General features: G+C 36.1%; 1 long non-coding RNA gene across 1 annotated transcript; it reads right to left on the reverse strand.

Moving 5' to 3' along the window:
* Nucleotides 1-617: 617 nt before the first annotated feature.
* Nucleotides 618-5,111, reverse strand: LOC142182226 (uncharacterized). Its single transcript, XR_012711101.1, has 3 exons — nt 4,993-5,111; nt 3,304-3,514; nt 618-1,439 (listed from the first exon to the last, which is right to left on the reverse strand). It is a non-coding gene; the product is annotated as an uncharacterized LOC142182226 (long non-coding RNA).
* Nucleotides 5,112-21,104: the final 15,993 nt, after the last annotated feature.

Consider the following 21,104-nt stretch of genomic DNA (forward strand, 5'->3'; position numbering starts at 1 on the left):
AATGGAGATACATAAAACTCACTGAACAACAGTTACTAACAGCACACTAAAGCAAGAAATGGACACATGAATGACGTCAACCCAAATGGATGACAAGATGAAGAAACAAGATATATCCCCTCTGCAATATCAAAAGATACAATTGCCTTAAGAGTGGACTGACTACCATAGATATTTGAGTTACTTTGTCTAAACTTGGTTTGTACACGACAACTTACTTATTATGGGTATCAGATCAGATCTACCTGGATGTTCACATATTTCCCTATTTTGACTCATTGATTGGGTAAAGCCCCTGACTCTATTTGGAAATGAATTGGAGAGATAAAGTGTTCTTCCAGTTCCGCTTCTTGAGTTGAGAATTTAACTAGCTCCAAGATTTGAATGCCATGGTTGTCTATAAAACACTGGATGTGAAGTTCATTTTAAGGATATAGGAGGATGCGAGGCTCTGAAAAGATAAACTATTTTTCTAGACAACCCTGAAACATTTTATATAGTTTCAACTCTCAAGGTTTCTTTTCTTTGAAACAATAAAGTTATACCTATGTACAGGCTAAACCTCCAAATATACAATATGCATGCATAAGTATAAGATTGTCATTCTGCAATTTCAGTGAATTCAACCTATTACTTCAGCTCATATCTTGATTAAGCTTCAATATAATAGAGTTCCTATTGAAGACATGAACATTTGAAAGATACAATGCATTGCCATTCTACTGCATAATTGTAAGCATGCAATATTGGTACCTGTGCTGACAAGGGATAGCTAAAAATGGAATTGTTGGCTTTCCTTGGCAGATTGGGCACAAAGTGTCATCCACTGAAGAGTCTGAAGATTTGTCCTTTGAGAACGGACGAATAAAATTCTTGACAGATGTTGAATTGAGAAGGGGAAGAAGCAAGAGCAGCATTTCCTGTATATTAGAACAGTTGAGAATGTACCTCCATTCGCATTGTTAGCTAAACAGCTCCGCTCGTATGAAACAATTATAGTAACTATAACTTTTAACGGCAGAAGACCAATTTTGGAGCACCATCCTCATCCCCATACCCACCAGCAAGGCAAGACACTAGTTGGAAAAAAGATCTTTTAGCCCTTTGGAAGCATGTAAAAAGGCTAAAAGCATAGCAACGCTCTTTAAGGGCCCTTTCCCTTTTTTGATAAGGTTAAGGACCAATTTCCTAACAGCTAATTGATAGCGAAATTGCAGACAAAGATTCTCAGATAATTTGTCATCAATATTCTCCTCACTTCGGAATGACCATATAAAGTCTGCAACACTCTACTAATGGATGGACAATTACCGAGAATTCATTCCACACCAATTGGCGATTCATGTGCTCGAAGCTCACTGCTCTGTTCATATGTGGACTCCCATAAACAAGTCTGGCTCTTAAAGCTCTTTCAACGAGATTCCTATACCTGCATGCCACTGATACATGTAGAATAATCAGTAAATCTCCAAAATATATAGGAAGCTATAATCTTAATTCCATTCAATACACCCTTGAGGTCCGGCCCTTCTCCCGACTCCACGCATAGCAGGAGCTTAGTGTACCGGGCTGTCCCTTGGAGGGCACATGTACAGGACATCCATAGAAGTCAATCCATGTTCAAAAGTTAAACCCTATTTGAAATGTCACATGTACAGTACACATACAGCAGCCAATCCATGCACGGGCATGCTCAGTTAACTCCTGGTACCAATAATGCATCTGGATTTTCTAACTTCCGCTTATTTTCATAACAGAGAAATCCCCGAGGGGTAGTGGCACACAGTTCTAAGCTCGGTGGGTAATGAGTCTTCCTCTCTACCCTGCTCCACTTAAATTCCCAAGCTTTTGTGTGCCTTGGGTACATTTTCTAGCTTCGCTCTTATATTCTTTTTTATTTATTGATTGATTTATTGATAGGTAACTTCACTCTTATATTCTTTTTTATTTATTGATAGGTAACTTCACTCTTATATTCTTAATTCCAGTCAATCTAAAGATCAAATGTACAGGATAGTTATAGCAGTCAATACATGCAGGGATGCTCAACAGTTAAACCCTTTAATATGTCACATGTACAGGACCCTCATAGCAATCAACGGATGCACGAGCATGTTCATCAGTTAACATCTTCTACCAAGAATGCATGTAGATTGTCTAACTTAAGTCTTTTTGCCTTTTATATTGTATTTTCTATTTTGTGCTATTTTACCTTTTCCTTGGTGAAGTACCCTTTGAACATCATCATTATTTTATAGTCACTGCCAATCATTTCGAGATTTGTCTCACCCTGTTCCTGGACAACAAAGCCATCCCGGGAGACATATCTGGTTTCACTGGACAGAGAAATTTCAAAATGTCCAGCAACAAATTTTTACCAAAAACTTGGCTCGACCTAGTTGGCAGCGAATAACAACAATGCAGAAATTTATTACTTGGAGTTAACCAGTTAATTTTCCATTGCATTTACTCTGAGAATTCAATACTAAAAACCTACACCGGCTTATTGATATATGAACTCATAAGTCATGACAAACCATAAACCAGATATACTGCTACTAAAATCAATTAAGGGACTACAAAGAGCTATACCATAAAAATTCAACATTACAATGATGTGGCACCACTCTTTAACAGTTGGGAAGCCCAAACCCCCAACCCAAGAACTGGCCCTTCTCAATTGATTGATGCATATAATTTCGATGCTTGAACCGACCAAGCAAGACAATGATAGATAAAATGATAGTAGTTGACTACAGTTACAGATTAAAATTGGAAGTACCAGCTTAATTTAGACGAGGCCCTTTCTTAAGTAACATAAAAAATGGCCTTTTACTAACAAGAATGGAGTAACCACTATATACTAGCGGATACAATCAAACAGGAGCAAATTTAATTGTGACGGGGTCCATTTATTCAGCATATTCCAAGCATTCTACATATCCAATTACATTCACTTCATTAGTCTCCATGAACAAGTTACTTTCTAGTAAACACATAAGATAAAGCAAACGGCCTTGCAGCTCTGCTTTTCTTCCACGCATGTCCATTGTTAAGCTAGTGCACTAATTCAAGTAGCATAAGTTCATCTTTTTCTTTTTTTTTTTAAAATCAGTAGTATGACATAATACAACTGCTATAGGAGTTCGTCTATCCTTTTATTTTCTTTAATTTAGTGGTCATGTCGTGCAACGGAAAGAAATAAGAAAAGTATGTGCAACCAAAGATTAAAAGCAAAAAATATTTCCAACAATGCTTTCAAAAGAAATAACACGAAAAAAAGATATACAATCAGAGATATACCTTCCTGTGTAAAGAAATATAAGTAGATTGCTGAAAGATGCTGCTTTATAGATCCCCTCCATCCGTTGTATTAACAACCATGCTCGGCGTGCCAAAGAGGGGTTGCTCTGATGGTAAGCAACCTCCACTTCCAACCAAGATGTTGTGAGTTCGAGTCTCCCCAAGAGCAAGATGTTGTTGTTGTTGTTGTTGCTCGGCGTGCCAAAGACCTCTGTAGCAGCCACAACATTAACAAGTCAATGTTTTGAAAGTTACTATTTTACCTGTTCAAATTCTTCTCATAAAATTACTACTACAACAATTCTATTATGGATGACCAGTTTTTACTAGGCAACACATCAACTTAAGATTTAAAATTGAACCGTTCAGATTTATGTGTCTCGGGAAGCAGGAAAAGTTAACCTTATTTATGTCGTTGAGCATTCATGCCTTCTCAATTTCGTCTATAAAATAATCTCCGCTTTATAAGGAAAGTTCTATCAAATTGCATTATACCAAATTCACAACACATTAATCCCACCTATCTCAGTGCAGATAGCAAAGAGCATCTTAACAATCATATATTTGTATCCACGGACACGAGCACGTAAAAAAACTAGGGAAAGTGAAGAAGAGAGGACTATCCGCTCAGAGTCACCCCATCTCCGAAAAGCAGAAAATGATTGAAGATGCCCCACATATATTGACCGCCAACAGTAGCGACAGTACCATATCTTTTGAGCAACAGTAAGTCCAGGTCCCTCCAATCCCGTTCGAACTAAGATATGCAGAAAAGCAAAACTACAATTGAAACTATGAAGGCTGATGCGAGAGGTATATGATCAAAAGAAAGATTCAATTGCATCAAGCTGTCAACCTTAGCAACTTCAAGTAAAAATTACGACAGGCAAGATTTCCAAGCCAATTCCTCAAGTCCCTCCATCCCAATTGATATTATACACTTGCTAAATACTATTTGGCTTCTAAAGTTACTGAAAAGTTGAGCATTTCTATAAAAGTAAATATTTACAGCTCTCAGGGATATCAAGCTATCTTAAGTAATCAATGAGAGTCCATACATGGTAGTCAATTTGGACTTGAAATGCTTTGCTTTCAGATTCATCTCAATCAGATATTTCCAGTAAAAACTCCAAATAGATGATGTCTGTTTGACAGACAGACAAAATCTCCTATTGCCCTTTACAAAGGACAAAAGAAAGACATACCAAGGGGGAGATTCAGGACCACCATCATACAGAAAAAAACTAAAAAAAATATGGTGGACCAACCATGGAAGAAGAAAATATGTTAAAATGAGGTGGTACCATTATCTGGAGGAAAAGGGCTGAATGCATGCAATGTAACTCTTTTTCCTAAGAAAATGCTCCTATTCATGCTATCAACAATGAACTCAGCCTCAAAATCGAAGTGAATGCCTGCATGCCAACTTAAGTATTTTAAAAGTTTTTCAACTAGTCTCTCCACGCCCCAACTCCCAAGGATTAGTAACATTAGATGTTCCAAGTTTGGACAATTTCAACACCAGAAGTTGTAGAAAATAGTGTAAATAATGACATAGTATCCAGCTGATTAATACAGAAAAAGGATTTTTGTAAGAGCAACTTTATTCATTTGAACAGTAAAAGAAGAGCTTGTTAGCAGCAACTTACCTAAAGGAACAAAAGGATTAAGTAAAAGATGCTAACCAACCTTTTCCTCTTACTTCAACTGCACGTTCATCTCTATACCTCAGATTCATTAGCGCATTACCCGGCGTAGGTTTATCAACTCGGATAGTCCTCCACAAGTCCGCGGGCCTTGGGTCTCCTCCTATCTTTTCTCTCACTGTTTTTACTTATTCAGAGACAGACTTATGTATTTCATTCAGACCTTGTTTGTAGTATTCTTAGACCGTCTGTGAAGCTGTGACTCCAGTTCAGGGTAGTCTTGTTTAAACAGTTGTATTGGATATACTCAATAGTTTTATTGTTTTTCTTCCGCTTGTCATAAATTCTACTGTCTTTAAATTATTGCTTATAATTGTTAAAGGATTTAAAATGGGAAAAAGGTAAATTGCGCAAACAGTCGGCTTGCCTAGCTCACATTAGTAGGCGTCATCACGACTCCCGAGGGCGGAAAATCCGGGTCGTGACAAGAAATGGGGAGAAATTCAAAAGATTTACAAGTGGTCATTCAAAAATAGCCACAGTTTCAAAAGTAATCGAAATTTAGCCAATTTTCATGTAAAGATACATCTGAACAAAAACATTGTTTAAAATCCAGAAAATTACTCTAGTATAAAATACTGGAGTTCCAGTATAATATACCGGTCCAGCATAATATATTGGAGATTGGAGCACCGGCATAACTCCAATCTCAAGTATATTATACTGGAACTTTCTGCATGTTGGAGTATGCTGGAAGTTCATACACAGGTGCACCAATCTCCAGTATATTATGCTGAAACTTTTCGTGTTGCAGCAAAATAGTGGCTATTTTTCAATGACTTTGCAAATGCTGGCTATTTTTGAATGATCAGTCCGAAAACTGGCTAGTCCGTGCTATTTTTACGTAGAAATGGTACTAGTTAGCTATTCTAAAGTATTTTTATTTAGGACTTAGTCAGTTCTAAATTTCAGTTTTTTAATTCAATTTTTTAAGACAAATATGTCTTAGTTGTCTTGAAGTTACAATTTTTAGTTTAAAATTTCAGGAGAAAATAAGTAATGGTTAATCACTAAATAGCCTAAGAATGACTATATGTGCACTTACCTTACATAAGTAGTCGGTCATATTCATTGTTTATTATTCATAGCCATATGCATAGATTATATATTGATTATACACAACGATAGACATATACTACATTAATTATGCATATATTATACCTCTACCGGTTATATTTAAATTAAGTGATTAGGTAGACGGATATTTGAGTTAATTTTTTTTTAAATGAACGGCTAAACCTATGCATTTCTCAATTTTTTTTCTTTATGGTGAATGTTTTAGGGAAACTACCAGCTATGTTCATTTATAAGTAGCTCATTACAAAAATTATCAAATTCATAAAATATTATTAATATTAGCCAAATATTACTAATATTAGTCAATTAGCTATTTGTAGCAGGAAAAATGTCAAATATTTTTTTTTTGAGTGGGCACTATTAAAATAGATTGGATACAACTTAAGGAGCTTGAATCTCTGTTTTGGGATGATTTGGTAAATTTTTGAGGTGGTTTGAATTGAAAATTCGAAGTAAAAACTGAACATGAAAAAAATGATATGCGTATCATTTATGTATTACATATGTATCATATTTGTATCAATTGTGTATCACATGTATATCCATGTATACCTTATGTGTAAGATACATGTTTGATACATGTGTTGTGGAAGAATTTTTTGAACTCGATTTAATTACGAATTTTGATACAAAACCAGTCCAAATCACCTCTGATCTTCCTCAAATTTTGTATATTGACTTATCTATATGTTTTCAATGAATTTCAACTATACCCATTGAAAAAGTTCCTTTTTTGCTTAGATTTTTGAAATATTATATTTTTTTTATTTTATCACCTTATTTGCTACCTCATCCATGAAATTTCCTTTCCGTCTTGCATCTAATATTGCTAATCATGCTTAAAAATATGGAAGGTGATTTTTGCATGTGATTCTTTAAGAAAAAGAACCTTATTTATTTTATTTTTTAATTTTTATATGTACTTGGCTAGTTTTGGTAAGTCTCTCACTAATGGCTAGAGGTTAGTAAGTTGAGACTTATTTGGGACATTTGCGTAAGTTTTCCTAATTATCTTAGATCCATTGGGCTCTGGCCTAGGCCTGGTGCAAGCACTTCTCTATGGTGGGCTTTTGCTTAAGAGATTTTTACCTAGCTATACTATAATAGAAACCTATTTACTACCTTTATTTAGGTTCCTTATTAATTACTTTATATACCTATATTTACTAGTTTTATACAAAACCATAAAAAGAGAGAAAATGCAATATACTTTAAATATAGCATATCAGTTACACATAATCCCCTACATTTAAGATTCTCTTCCTTTTCCAAAGGATTGCAAAAACACATCTTCTCTCTTTCTTTAACAATTATCCAAATTTGTACTTACCCACCGTAAGAATTCTCCCTTACCCATTGACACCCAAAATCTTTCTAACCCAAAAATCTCGCTTACTCACTCCTCTTCCTAGTTATTATTTCTTCTTCCAAAGCTTTTGATATTCGATTTCTCTCTTTCAATCATCCAAAATCTCTGAAATTCGAAATTTTGCTCTACAATCAAGTTGTGGGTAAGTTGTGGATACAATACTAATACAATTATAATATTATTATATTAAATTTTTAGTATAGAGTTGTGATTGAAACTTGAGGAAGATGAAAATCATAATTGTATCACAGTTTTTCAGAAATGTATCGTGATTGTATTATAATTGTATATGTATCATAATTGTTGCAAGAATTGTATTACAAATGTGTGATAATTGTATATTCATTGTATATTGTTACGAGCAGTTGTGAATTCGTGACGAATTTCACAATTTGTATCACAGATATGATAATTGTATATTAATTTATTAGTATCGTATCAGGTAATATTTTGGGTATTAATGTACTAGATATAAGTTAGATACAATTGTGATACAAGTATGATACATTTATGTTTTAGGCATTGATGTATCTGATACAATTCAACTACAATTATGATATAGTTATCATACAATTCCTGAATATTTTTTAATAATATAAAGCTATAGGCAATGGTGAAGAGAGAAGATGGAGATTCTGGACATAGATTACGGGATTTTGATTTTTTTAAAAAGGAGAGAGAAGAGGAAAAGGGATAAAAAAAATGAAAGGATGTAATTGAATCTCTTAATTGAAGGCACTAATAATAGGTGTGAGCCTTTTAAGAAGCAATGTATACAAGTTGCAAGAAAAACCTAGATACTTACTAAAAATTGCAAAACATAGAGAATATAGGTAAATAAGTTTCTAATATAGTATAGCTAGGTAAAAATCTCTTTGCTTAAACTGGTATGTTTTCCTTCATTCTATTCACCCAAAAAAAACTATGGATATTTAGTATAATTCATTTAAATGACCTTTTATAAATTTTTATAGATCTTACATTTTAATAAATGACCTCTGTTTTTAATAGAACAACAACAACTCAGTATAATCTCACTTAGTGGAGTTTGGGGAGGGTAGTGTGTACGCAGACTTTACCCCTACCCTTGGGTAGAGGCTGTTTCCAAATATACCCCCGACATCCTTTCCTCCAAGAACTTCTCACCTTGCTCTTGGGGAGACTCGAACTCACAACCTCTTAGTTGAAAGTGAGGGTTGCTTAATATCATAGCAACCCCTCTTGTCTGACCTCTGTTTTTAATGAACCTGGAAATTTGGGGTCCTCATAGGTGCAACTTGAAATTGTAACAGTTTGACATTGTTAGCAAACCACGAGGTAAATATCTAAATAAATAGTTTATGCAAAAAAATTTACTCTTATAAGTAGTAGTTAAGCATTTCCAATTTGTTTGGGTCGAGGCACAGTAATTATTACTATTATTTAATTTCTGAAAATTGCAGGAGGCTCAGAGGTGACATAAGAATAAAAGGTGATGAGAATTGAACCTTACACCTATGACTTATAAAAAATATATATATATATATATATAGCAGCTCTACCAATAAAGTGCCAACAAATTATTGTATTATCTCTTCATTTAGCTAATTTGACAGCTAAAAAGACTTATCTATGGAATTAAACCAGCTGGTGATGTGATAAAGGTAGTTAAACGCCCTTCTTATCTTGCTAATGGATGCTTTTTTTGAATATCCAATCAGAATAAACATAATGCAAATCATGAGCAAAAGCTCCACTTTTTTTACTTAGAAACCAAACTACATTCTATTGAATGGAAGATTATAGAACTCCGCCGCCCAGCCACTCACAAAGAAAAGGTTCCTGAGGACGTGGGAGGAAGACTTGTAGAAGCAAAATGTTAGGGGCGGATGTATAGTGTTAGTTATGAATTCATGTAAATACAATAATTTCTGTATAGATTCAATAAATATTTTAAAAAATTTATTAAATATTTATAGATATATATTTGACTGTAAATACAGCTATTAATAATATAATAGTATTAGTTTGAGGTCGTTATAGGAATATCTACACGTCAAATTTTGAATTTGCCTGTGTAGAAAGTATATATATATATAACACTTTAAATTAAAAAAAGAAAAGTATATGTATGACACTTGCTTTGTGGAAATCAAAATTCGTAACGGCAGTAGCCACTTGCCATTAAAAGCTGTCATTATCTGGCTTTGCAGGAAAAATTAATATATACTCCTAATAACACTTTTAATAACGCACAAGTGGACAACATAATGGTACTATTTTTTTTCCTTTGTGATATTTTAGCATGATCATGACTTGATGATTGTATTGACCTGCGTTTAGCCACATTTATATATTTTGCTGTTTGTTGGACATTATAAATATTACCGATAGTCCTTTCACTTTTTGCATTCCTTTATTGTTTTAATCATTTTCTATCTTTTGCTAGTGGAAAACGATTGTGGAAAGACCTATGCAAATCCCACACTCAATAGTCTAGCCTTTCTAGGATATATAGGTCCCTCCCCTCCACCCTTTTCGTACCACATACCACATAGTAGTATGTTTCTATTATATATTAGTGGTGTGGAGAACAATTTGTGCGAATGTTGATTATCACATATATTAATAACTTTGTCCATTAAATTTTAAGCAAATGAAAATTAAAATCATCTAATATTTTGCCTTTCCTAGAATTTGAACATAATACCTTATAATTCTTGACTTGCCCCATTAACTATTAAGCGGTACCCTTGAGTGCCAGCACCATATATGCTAGTGTCTAACTCTCTATACATCTCTCCTTTTCAAATTATTTTTCCACAAAAATTATTACGCAATGATGACATCATATAAGTATTGCAACTTATACGCATCTTAATCATTACAGATATCAGTAACTCTATCAACAAAAACTTGGTCCAATGAGAATTAAAAATTATTTGCTAAAATTTAAACTTAATACCTCATGTTTCTTAACCTACTTCATTGATTATTAAAATGTACCTTTGGGTGTCATATACCATATATGTTAGTGTCTATAAATAAAACAATAACAATACACCCAATATTATCCTACGCCGTGGGGATCTAGGAATAATAGTGTGTAAGCAAAAGGAAAATACTTTTTTCTCACAAAATTATTACGCGATGATTACATCATGTAAGAATTGCAACTTGTCCCTAATATTGTAAATTGGTTGGGAACGAGAAGTACTCCCTTATTCTAAGGTATAGGTATTTATCGGGCGGGCTGGAACGGGCTGAACGGGGAAAACCTTATCAGCCCTTTCGGTTAACGGGCTCTTGACGGGTTGGGAAATTTCGGGTTTTTAGGGCCCGTACGGGTTCGGGCTTAGAGGGTTCAGACGAGTCGGGCTCTAATTATTTTTTTTTAAAATTAAATTTTATTTTTCTTATTCAATGTTATTGATAGTTAAGTATTTGCAAACTTTTAAGGGTTAAAATTAAACTTTGAAGTTTAAAGTTTTAAATTTGAAATTTGTATTTTAAAATTATAAAACTGAAATTAGAAAGTAAGTGGCTACAAAAAATTATTTAATAAGATTAAGACCAATAGGCAATATAAGGAACAAACTCCAAAGGCTTTCATTTATATTTTTTAATACTTCAAATTAATTTGTAAGTTCTTTTTTGATATTTTTTTATTTTTGAACTTGCAAATTAAAAGTTTACAATAATTATAAAAAATAAGAAATAGTACATTACATGCTTTGCATCATTTTTGTAAGTTCTTCCATATGTCAACATGAGGTTCTTGGTTTCCAACATTGGTTGACTCGGAACCATAAACCATTATATCTCCAATTTCTTGGTCCTCCTCTTCGTCTACCTCGTCACACCCTTGATTTTGCCGTTCTGATCTTATCCAATCTCTGAAGTACATTAGAATTTCCAAAGCGTTGTTGCCCAATGTATGACGGGTATCTCCTAGCTGTTGTTTTGCTTGGCTAAATGCGCTCTCTGATGCGACTGTTGAAATCGGCATATTTAGCACGTCTCGAGCCATGGCCGAAAGAACAGGAAACTGATTTGAGTTGCTCCTTCACCAACCCAGCAGTAGAAAATCCTTTGTGAGGGGCTTTGGTGACTTTTGCAAGTTGAATTGTAGTTCATCAATATTCCTGCTACCCGTTTGTTGATGATCTCCTAGTGTAGACCAAATCAGATAATCTTGAACACAATCATCATCATCCATAGTTGTTCCAAATGTTGAAGGATTAGTTGAAGGAATATTTGCATCTACAACCGAATTTTATATTTTACCAGACTCATGTTTATAATGTTCACTACAACTTTTACATTTTACATAATTTTTTTGATCTTCTAGTTTTTCAAAAAACATCCAACATTTACTTCTTTATCGTTGATTCTTCTTAATAGAGAGAGAAGACCTACTTATTGCACCCCTAACATTTTGAGTTTGACTAGCATTACCAGGTGTATGTGGTGGTGTTTCAAGATTATCGGGTGATTGAATATCATCTCAATCATCATCTACACCAAAATTTTCTTGCATTCGTTCATAATTTACATTTAAATTTTCAGGTGAACTTTCAGAAATATGTGTAAAGCTACTAGAAGAACCAACACCACCTCTTATTCTTTTTAAAGTTTTCTTACTACCACCTCTACTAGTGCACGCTTTTTTGGCCACTCTAAGTAAATTCATTATGTAAATTAAAGTAAGCAATTAAAGTAAGAAATTAAATTAAGAAATTAAATTAATAAACTAAATTAATAATTCTAAATAATAAAATAAGTGTACACCAAATAAGAGAAAGAGATGGAACGAGTGTACCGGGATTCCGGATGCCACACTAATTTTAAATTTTTTATATCAAAATTCAAAAATCAAACTTCAATTGATAGACCGAAACTTGATAATTGATACTTTATACTTGAATACTTGATACCACACTTCACTTGAATACTTGATATTTGATAATAATAATTTTGTAATGGCTAAACTAAATAATTGATGAAACTTGAAATAATAAATAATTGAGAATTTGAGATTTGAGAATTTAAGAACTATAATATCAAGAGAGAATTGAGACTTGAGAGAGAATTAGAGTAGTAAGAGAGTAAATTGTGAGAAAAATGAAGAAGAAGGGGAGCTATTTATAGATTTTAAAAGGTTAAAATGTAATCTTTCAATTATTAGGGGTGGGAGGACTATATTTTAAATAGGGGGCCGAAATGGCCATTTTTGCAAAATCTGGCCGTTCCCAACGGTCATTTCTCAATTTGACCGTTGGGAATGGTCCAATTAATTTAAAAAAAAAATCCAATGGTAATCGGGCTGCTAACGGGCTGTAGCCCGTGTTCAACCCGTTAAGCGATGTCGGGTTAGTTATACAGCATATTTGGTATTATCCTATGTATAATTAATACATAGCAAACCATGGTATTAGCAACACCAAGGCTATTAATGCATGCATTAGCATGGTTAAATATAAAATTTTACTTAAAGTCCCTTAAAGGAATAATTTTCTTAAAACTTCTGCAATACATTTTAACTTTTAATACACCATACCAAATAGTGTATAAGAAATAATTTTTGCATAACTAATACTTGTATTACTAATCCATACATTACTAATCTCTACATTATTATAATACACCATATTCAATATTATCATTATACAGTACCCTACTGATAATAGGCTAGATTTATGTAATTTGGCGACTGTTTATGCCCCAGCTTGATTATGTTTCACTGTTATAATATAGTTAAATGATGATAAATTGGCTCTGATTGTGAATTTCACATGTTGCGGGAGTGAGTTGCATGTATGAGGACTTAAAACTGTGATTGGAGCTAAGTTGAAGCAAGAAAGCCCTAGGAGCTGAGTACGTGGGAAGACGAGAGAAAGAAGAGATGAAATGAAGACCTGGACTAGCGCGACCGCGCTAACCTAGTTCCGAAAAATTACATTTTGGGGGTAAACTTGGAAGTTCGAGGGTAAATCCACTTAACCTATAGAAGGTCCAGCTCGCCCAAGGAATCATTATCAAGGTTTTCATCGCTTAGTTCAAGGCAAGGAGAGGCAAGAGGCAAGAGGCAAGGAGGAGAATTCAACATCGAGTTCTTCCTTTCTTCCTGTTGTTTTTACTATTTGTGATGAATTTGAATATTGTTATGATGAACACTAGTATGAGTAGCTAAATATTTAGTCTAAGGTTTTGATGGAATCTATTGAAGGATGAAATTCTTGTTATGTTAATATAGTTTGCCCAGTTTAATCTATATTTGTTCAACTATGTTCTTGTTGTAGTTAATTGATAGGATCCTCAATTAGCTGTGCCTATTTAGTGTGCATGACTCGGGAGAGAGTGCATAATTAGGTAATTGTAGAACAATACCACTCCCAAAGTATATGATGGATCAATAACTGAGGGTTTAAAGGCGGGATTAGGGATAACGAAGCCTTGGGTGCAATCTTAAGTGAGCTGTAATGAAAGCCAGCTAGCGTAACTCGGGAGAGTATGTCTAGTAAATTATCGTGATTACTCGGGAGAGATTTACGGTAATAAGAGTGCTCATGATTGATAGATATGATTAGGCAATTCTATGTGAAATATAACCGGAAGGGATTCCATCAATAGGGGAAATAATAACCTTAGAACCTTTTCTTAATTATTTACAACTTAATCATAGTTAGTTTTCAGTTGCTTATTTATATTCGTTCTTAGTTAGTAGAAACATCCTCAATTGTTATTCAGAATGTTTGGAAAGTTGGTTCCGTAGAATTTAGTAAGTCTAACGATAGTAATTGATAGGTTAATTCCTTGTGGGTTCGATTCTGAGCTAAATACTCAGATTATATTTGCAACGTCCGCGTGTCCTTTTTATAAGGCATAGTTGGGCGAGATCAAATTTTGGCATCGTTGCCGGGGAATTTAATGGGCGATTTTAGTCTCGCAGATACAGGCTAAGTCGTTTCAAATCATGAACAACATGTTGCACTTGTTGCAAAACAAGGGACTATTTTCGGGGTCACAAATCGAAGATCCTCAACAGCACCTGAAGAACTTTCTATCAATCTGCAAAACTCTGAGGCTGCCTAACGTAACTCAGGAGGCAATCAAGCTGTTGTTGTTTCTATTCTCAGTGACAGGAGTTGCTCAGACCTGGCTAAACTCACTCCCCATCAATTCTATAACAACTTGGGAGGAGTTAGTTAAGCAATTTGTGAACAAGTTTCATCCACCCAACAAGACTGCCCAACAAATCGATGAAATCTTGAGTTTCAAACAGAGACCAATGGATACACTGCAAGAAACATGGGATATGTCCGCACCACGGGATTCCAGATCAGATGTTGGGGCAGCGGTTTTACATGGGTTTGGCAGATGGCGTGAAGGGTAATGTTGATGTTTCAGCTGGTGGAGCATTTTTTAGTAAAACATGGAGAGAAAGCCAGAGTCTGCTTGATAAGATGGCGCAAAATTCGGGATGGACAACCAGAAATGCACCTATCACTCCAGTGGTTCACTCAATGCCCTTAGATCCATCCAACACCCTTGTTGAAAATATGTCCACCTTAATGATACAGATGAGTATACTCACTAAAAAGGTGGAAGAGTCGGGGTAGAAGCAGCAGGTACACATTGTTGATACTACCAATGAGGGCTTATGCACATCATGCATTAGTCAGCCAATTGGTAACCAGTGGAATGTAGAACATGATCATCATCATTACCCTGAGGACATGAATTATGTGTCTAATTATGGAGGTCAAAGATAGGGTAGTCAGAATTGGGGCTAGCAAAATCAGTCGTACAGGCCAGTCAAGCCACAGTTTAACAATGGAAACATGGGAGGTATGAGACCTTCTAATAATATGGCACCTTATCCAAGGCCACATGGATATAATAATCAAAATCAGTAGCAGAGGTATCATCCTCCTCAACAACAGCATGGTGGACAGCAGGAAGATGGGTTTGCTAGATTTGAGGCAATGATACAGTAGGTTATTGGGTCAAATGCAAAAAATTAGTGAAAGAGTAGATGCACATGATTCAGCTATTAAGAATATTGAAGTAAAGATGGGCCATATTTCAATGTCTTTGAATAATCGTCCTCATGGGACATTACCTGCAGACACTCAAATAAATCCAAAAGATTAAGGCCCGAAGCAGCTGATGGCAGTGAGTCTACGAAATGACAGAGATTTAGACGTGGAGCAAGAGAGAGATCGAGAAAGCAGACAGGTTGAGACACTTGTACTAGTTTCCATTAAGCTAGATGATTCGACGAAACTGACAGAGGTGATAGTACAACCTGCCCAGGAAGAACCTAACACCCAGAATGAAGCTGAGAGAGAAGCTGAAACAGCCCAGGAATTGGTAGTTGAGGTGGTGTCTGACAAAGAAAGTACCCAAATCATTGGGAAGAAAAGACATCCAGCACCATTCCCACAGAGGCTGGCCAAGTACCAAAAAGAGGAACAATACAAGAAATTCTTGGAGATACTAAAATAAATCCAAGTAAATATTCCATTGATTGATGCCTTGAAGGAGATGCCTGATTATGCAAACATGAAGGACTTGATGTCCCAAAAATTCGATTTCTAAGATTTGGCCATAATGACTCTTACTCAGACCTACAGTGCGGTGGTGACTAGACCAATTGCTGAGAAGCTGTCTGACCCGGAGAGTTTCACAATTCCTTGCACTATTGGTAATTTTGCTTTTGCCAAGGTGCTTTGTGATCTAGGGGACATCATAAATCTTATGCCCCTGACGATTTATAAGAGGATGGGAATTGAAAGAGCTAGACCCACTTCTATGTTGTTGCAGTTGGCTGACAGGACCATGCCCTCTGGTATCTTGGATGATGTATTGATTCAGGTAGGGATATTTGTGTTCTCTACAGATTTTGTGATCCTAGACTGCAAGGTGGATGAAGAAATTCTCATAATTTTAGGAAGGCCGTTCTTGGCCACTGGGAGAGCTCTCATTGATTGTGAAACTAGGGAGATCAAGATGAGATTGAACGATGAAGAGATAACATTCAATGTGCAAAAATCTATGAGGCGACCAAGTGAATTCGCCAATTGCTCTCTTATTGATGATGTGGATGTAATCGTAGAAACTGATGATGAGATGCTGACTATTGAGCACCCTCTTGCTGCTTGTCTGATGAATTTAGATGAGGTGAATGGAGAAGAACTGGCAGAATGGGTGTTGGCGTTAGAGGGCAGAGGGTTCTGGGATAGAACTCTTGAATTTGAGCCCTTGCACTTAGAAAATAGAGAAACTCCTCCAGCCAAGCCTTCCATTGAAGAACCACCAAAGCTGGAATTGAAGCCACTGCCCACCCATCTCAGGTATGAGTTCCTTGGACCTAACTCCACATTACCTGTTATTATCTCATCTAGTTTGTTAGATGTGCAGGCACAACAACTCTTGCAGGTAGTCAAGGAGTGTAAGACTGCCATTAGGTGGACCATGGTAGACATTAGGGGGATCATCCCCGCCTATTGTATGCATAAAATTCTGCTGGAAGAGGGACACAAACCTTCCAGGGAACACCAAAGACGGTTGAACCCCAACATGAAGGAAGTAGTGAAGAAAGAAGTGATAAAGTGGTTAGATGCGAGAATTATTTTCCCAATCTCTGACAGCAGCTGGGTTAGCCCGGTGCAATATGTGCCTAAAAAGGGTGGCATGACGGTGATCAAAAATGATAACAATGAACTGATCTCAACACGAACCGTCACAGGCTGGAGAATTTGCTTGGACTATAGAAAGTTTAATCTAGCCACTCGGAAAGACCATATCCCACTTCCCTTTATTGATCAGATGCTAGACAGATTGGCAGGGAGGTCACACGTCTGTTTTCTGGATGGGTACTCAGGGTACAATCAAATCTCCATTGCATTAGAGGATAGAGAGAAGACCTCCTTCACTTGCCCATATGGCATTTATGCTTTTCGGGGGATGTCCTTTGGTCTATACAATGCACTCGCCACATTCCAAAGGTGCATGATGGCCATATTCACTGACATGGTATAAGATATAATGGAGGTATTTATGGATGATTTCTCAATGGTTGGAAACTCATTCGAGGAGTGCCTTAGAAACTTGACTCGTGTGCTGAAATGGTGTGTTGAGACTAACCTGGTTCTTAATTGGGAGAAGTGTCATTTAATTGTACAAGAGGAAATAGTCTTGGGACACCGAGTATCAAGTAAAGGAATTGAGGTGGATCGTGCTAAAGTAGATGTGATAGCAAATCTGCCCCCTCCAACTTCAGTCAAGGCAATCAGGAGCTTCCTCGGGCATGTCGGCTTCTACCGGAGATTCATAAGAGACTTCTTAAAAGTTGCCAACCCTCTCTGTAAGTTATTAGAAAAAGATCACCCCTTCTTATTTTCTGATGATTGCAGGGTCGCATTCGAGGAGTTGAAAAAGAGGCTAGTCACATCACCCATCATTGTTTCCCCCAACTGGGAGCAACCTTTCGAACTCGTGTGTGATTCCAGTGACTACGCAGTGAGGGCAGTGCTGGGACAACAGAAAGATAAGCTAATGCATCCAATCTACTATGCCAGTAGAACGCTGAGTAGAGCCCAGCTGAACTACACTATGACTGAGAAGGAGATATTGGTTGTGGTGTTTGCTTTCGACAAGTTCAGATCATACCTGATTGGCTCTAAGGTAATTGTATACACTGATCATGAAGCTCTCAGGTACTTGATTGAGAAGAAGGAACCTAAGTCGTGCCTGATTCGTTGGGTGCTGTTACTTCAAGAGTTCGACCTCGAAATTTGTGACCGTAAGGGCACAGAAAACCAAGTCACAGACCATCTATCACGACTTGAGGGAGCTGAAAACTCAGTTGAGGTTGAGGATATTCTGGAAACCTTTCCAGACGAGCAGCTGCTCGCTACTATCCTCGAGGAAGTTCCATGGTATGCAGACTATGCAAATTACCTGGCTAGCGGTATAGTTCCCCATGACCTTTCATCTGTACAAAAGAAAAAGTTTATCATGATTGCCGCATGTATTATTGGGATGAGCCTTATTTGTTTAGAATATATGTTGACAATATAATCCGGAGGTGTGTTCTCGAGATAGAACAATCTTCTATTTTGCAAGCAAGTCACGCATCGGCATATGGAGGGCATTTTGGAGGGGTCAGGACTGTAAGCACATGATTTTTGCCCTATATGAGAAATACTCCCAAAAAAATACAAAATAAAATGATTTTCCTTGGTGTGCAATTTTGAGTATTTTTGTGATATTTTTGGATAATTATTTGTATTTGTTTGTGTTTGCTTATTTGTTAAATTAATAAAAAATATAAAAATATGTCGCATTTTGCATGTAGGATTTAATTCTACAATTGTTAGTAATTAAATTAGTTTTACAAAAATTAAAAATTACAAAAAATAGGCACCTTTTGCATTTTTAGCATTTAATGTCCAAATATACAATTTTATGCTTAATTATTACTTAATTGTGCGTTAATTGTTATTGGGAGTTAATTTGCGCTTTTATAACTTAATTTAGTTCTTAATAATAATTTAAGTACTTTTATAATTTAGTTTTAGAAAATAAAAGAAGAAAAGAGAACAAAAATACAAATAAAAATCGGATTGGGCCACTTCTTCAATTTTCAACCCCAGGCCCAAACAATTGTCCACGACCCAGTCCACTTCACACGGGTCGACCCGGTCCGCCCCATTAACCCAATACCCACTCTTCATTTTTGTCCTAACACAAAACAAAACAAAACACAAACAAAAAACCCTAAAAACCTAAACTAAACTATCCGCCCCCCACCCTCTCTTCTTCTTCTCCAAGATACCAAACACACCAAGCATCCATGGCAGCACTTCCGTCTCCTCCATATCACAACCACCACTATTGTCCAGCCCCGTCGCTACTGCCCCATCTTCTTCGCGACGTCCTTCACCTCCGGCGACCATGGCTGCCCGTTCCGTGCTTTGCTTTCGTCGGAATAGCCTCTTCTGTTTCACGTCCAAACATACGCCATTGCTACTGCGCTGCTTTCTGCTTCATCGTCCCTTTGTCCCAGCCACCAACCTCGTCGTCCCGTCGTCACTGCCCAAACGATCCTCCATTAAATCCGACGAACACTGCTGCTTAGCCTTCGTCGTCACTGCCCGTCGTCACAGCCCCCACTCCCTCACGTCCAAACGCCATAACAGCCCGACTCCCTCCATGGCTAACTTCTTCACCTCCATGGCTGACCCCGTCTTCATTGAGCTCTAACCCACGTTACTATCTTCCTCCTCACGTCGCACGAGCACCCTACCAGTCGCCGTTGTTTCGTCTTCTTCGCTGCTGCGTACTGCCGTCGACGACCCCATGAGTCTGCTGTTTGGTTGCTCACCATCGTACTGTTGTTGATGACGCAAGGCAGTCCGGTTAAAGTCCGGCAAAGGTCGAGGGTTTTTCGTCGAGTCAAGATCCTATACGTTGTGAGTTCATCGTCAAGTTCGTTGTTTGTTTGGTCGTTGTTCGTCATTTCGATCTGGTTAGTAGTTTTTGAGTTTTATTTTGTCCATATTTTGTTTTGATATTTTCGAATCTAAAATCGGCAAATGTTTGTTTTGTTTATCGTTTGAATTAATTTTTAGTTCATGTTCATGTGTTGTTTGTTAAATTAATTTTTCAGATTTCAAATGAAAGATTAATTAGTTATTTTTCATGTTTGTATTGTTGTTTAAGTGAATATTTGTTAGTTTAATGTTTGTTGGATTCAAATTGAAATTTAATTAATTATTTCTTCAATTTGTTTCATGTTGTTATGTATTTTCCAGAAATTAGTAATGTTGTTTGAATCATGTGAATCCGTCATGTTTTGTTGCTTAAAATAGATTTAATTCATGTTCATCTTTGTTTGAAGTTCATGTTTAAATCCAGTGATTTAATATGAGATTATGTTTGTCTTTGATTTGTTAATTTAGTTTGAATCATGTGTTTTGTTGTTCGTATTGTTGTGTTCTTGCTCATATATTCATGGTCTAAGTTAACCAGGATTGGTTCCCGATATGGTTAATTCATTCCATTAATTTTGAGTTGTGTTGTTCATCGTGTTCATATAATTGTTGTTGAAGATTGTTGAGAAATTGGTCATATTGACTATATTTTGGTTGAGTTATGATTAATTGTTTGTTTAGAGCTGAGGGGGTAGTTTTGGTAAATTGCATTGCATTCGGGGGTAGAATGGTAATTGCAATAATGTCAGAGGGGCAATTTGGTAATTAAACATTATTTTGATTCTTTATGTTAAGCATGGGGAACAAATATAATGGGGTGGGTTTTTGATGTACTTGTTTAATGTAATGGGGGACAAGACAAAACATAATGGGGAAGAATCTTGTACTTTTTTAATATAGGCATGGGGAACAAATTGTAATGGGTTGGGAATGTGTTATTTATTTAATGTAGGCATGGGGGACAATATTTAAAATAAAGAAAACATTAAGTAGTGGGACAAAGCATGCCATTGGGGGAATAATTTTGGGGTTGGGAATGGAAGACTTGTCTTGCTATATATAGAGGACTATTCTTGACATTAAAGGAGAACTGGAACCTTGGGAGGATTTCTTGAGAGAGTTTTGAGAACTTGAATATTATTGAGAGGATTTTGGGGAGAGAGTTTT

This window comes from Nicotiana tabacum, chromosome 6 (genome assembly GCF_000715075.1).
Source record: "Nicotiana tabacum cultivar K326 chromosome 6, ASM71507v2, whole genome shotgun sequence".
NCBI lineage: Eukaryota > Viridiplantae > Streptophyta > Magnoliopsida > Solanales > Solanaceae > Nicotiana > Nicotiana tabacum.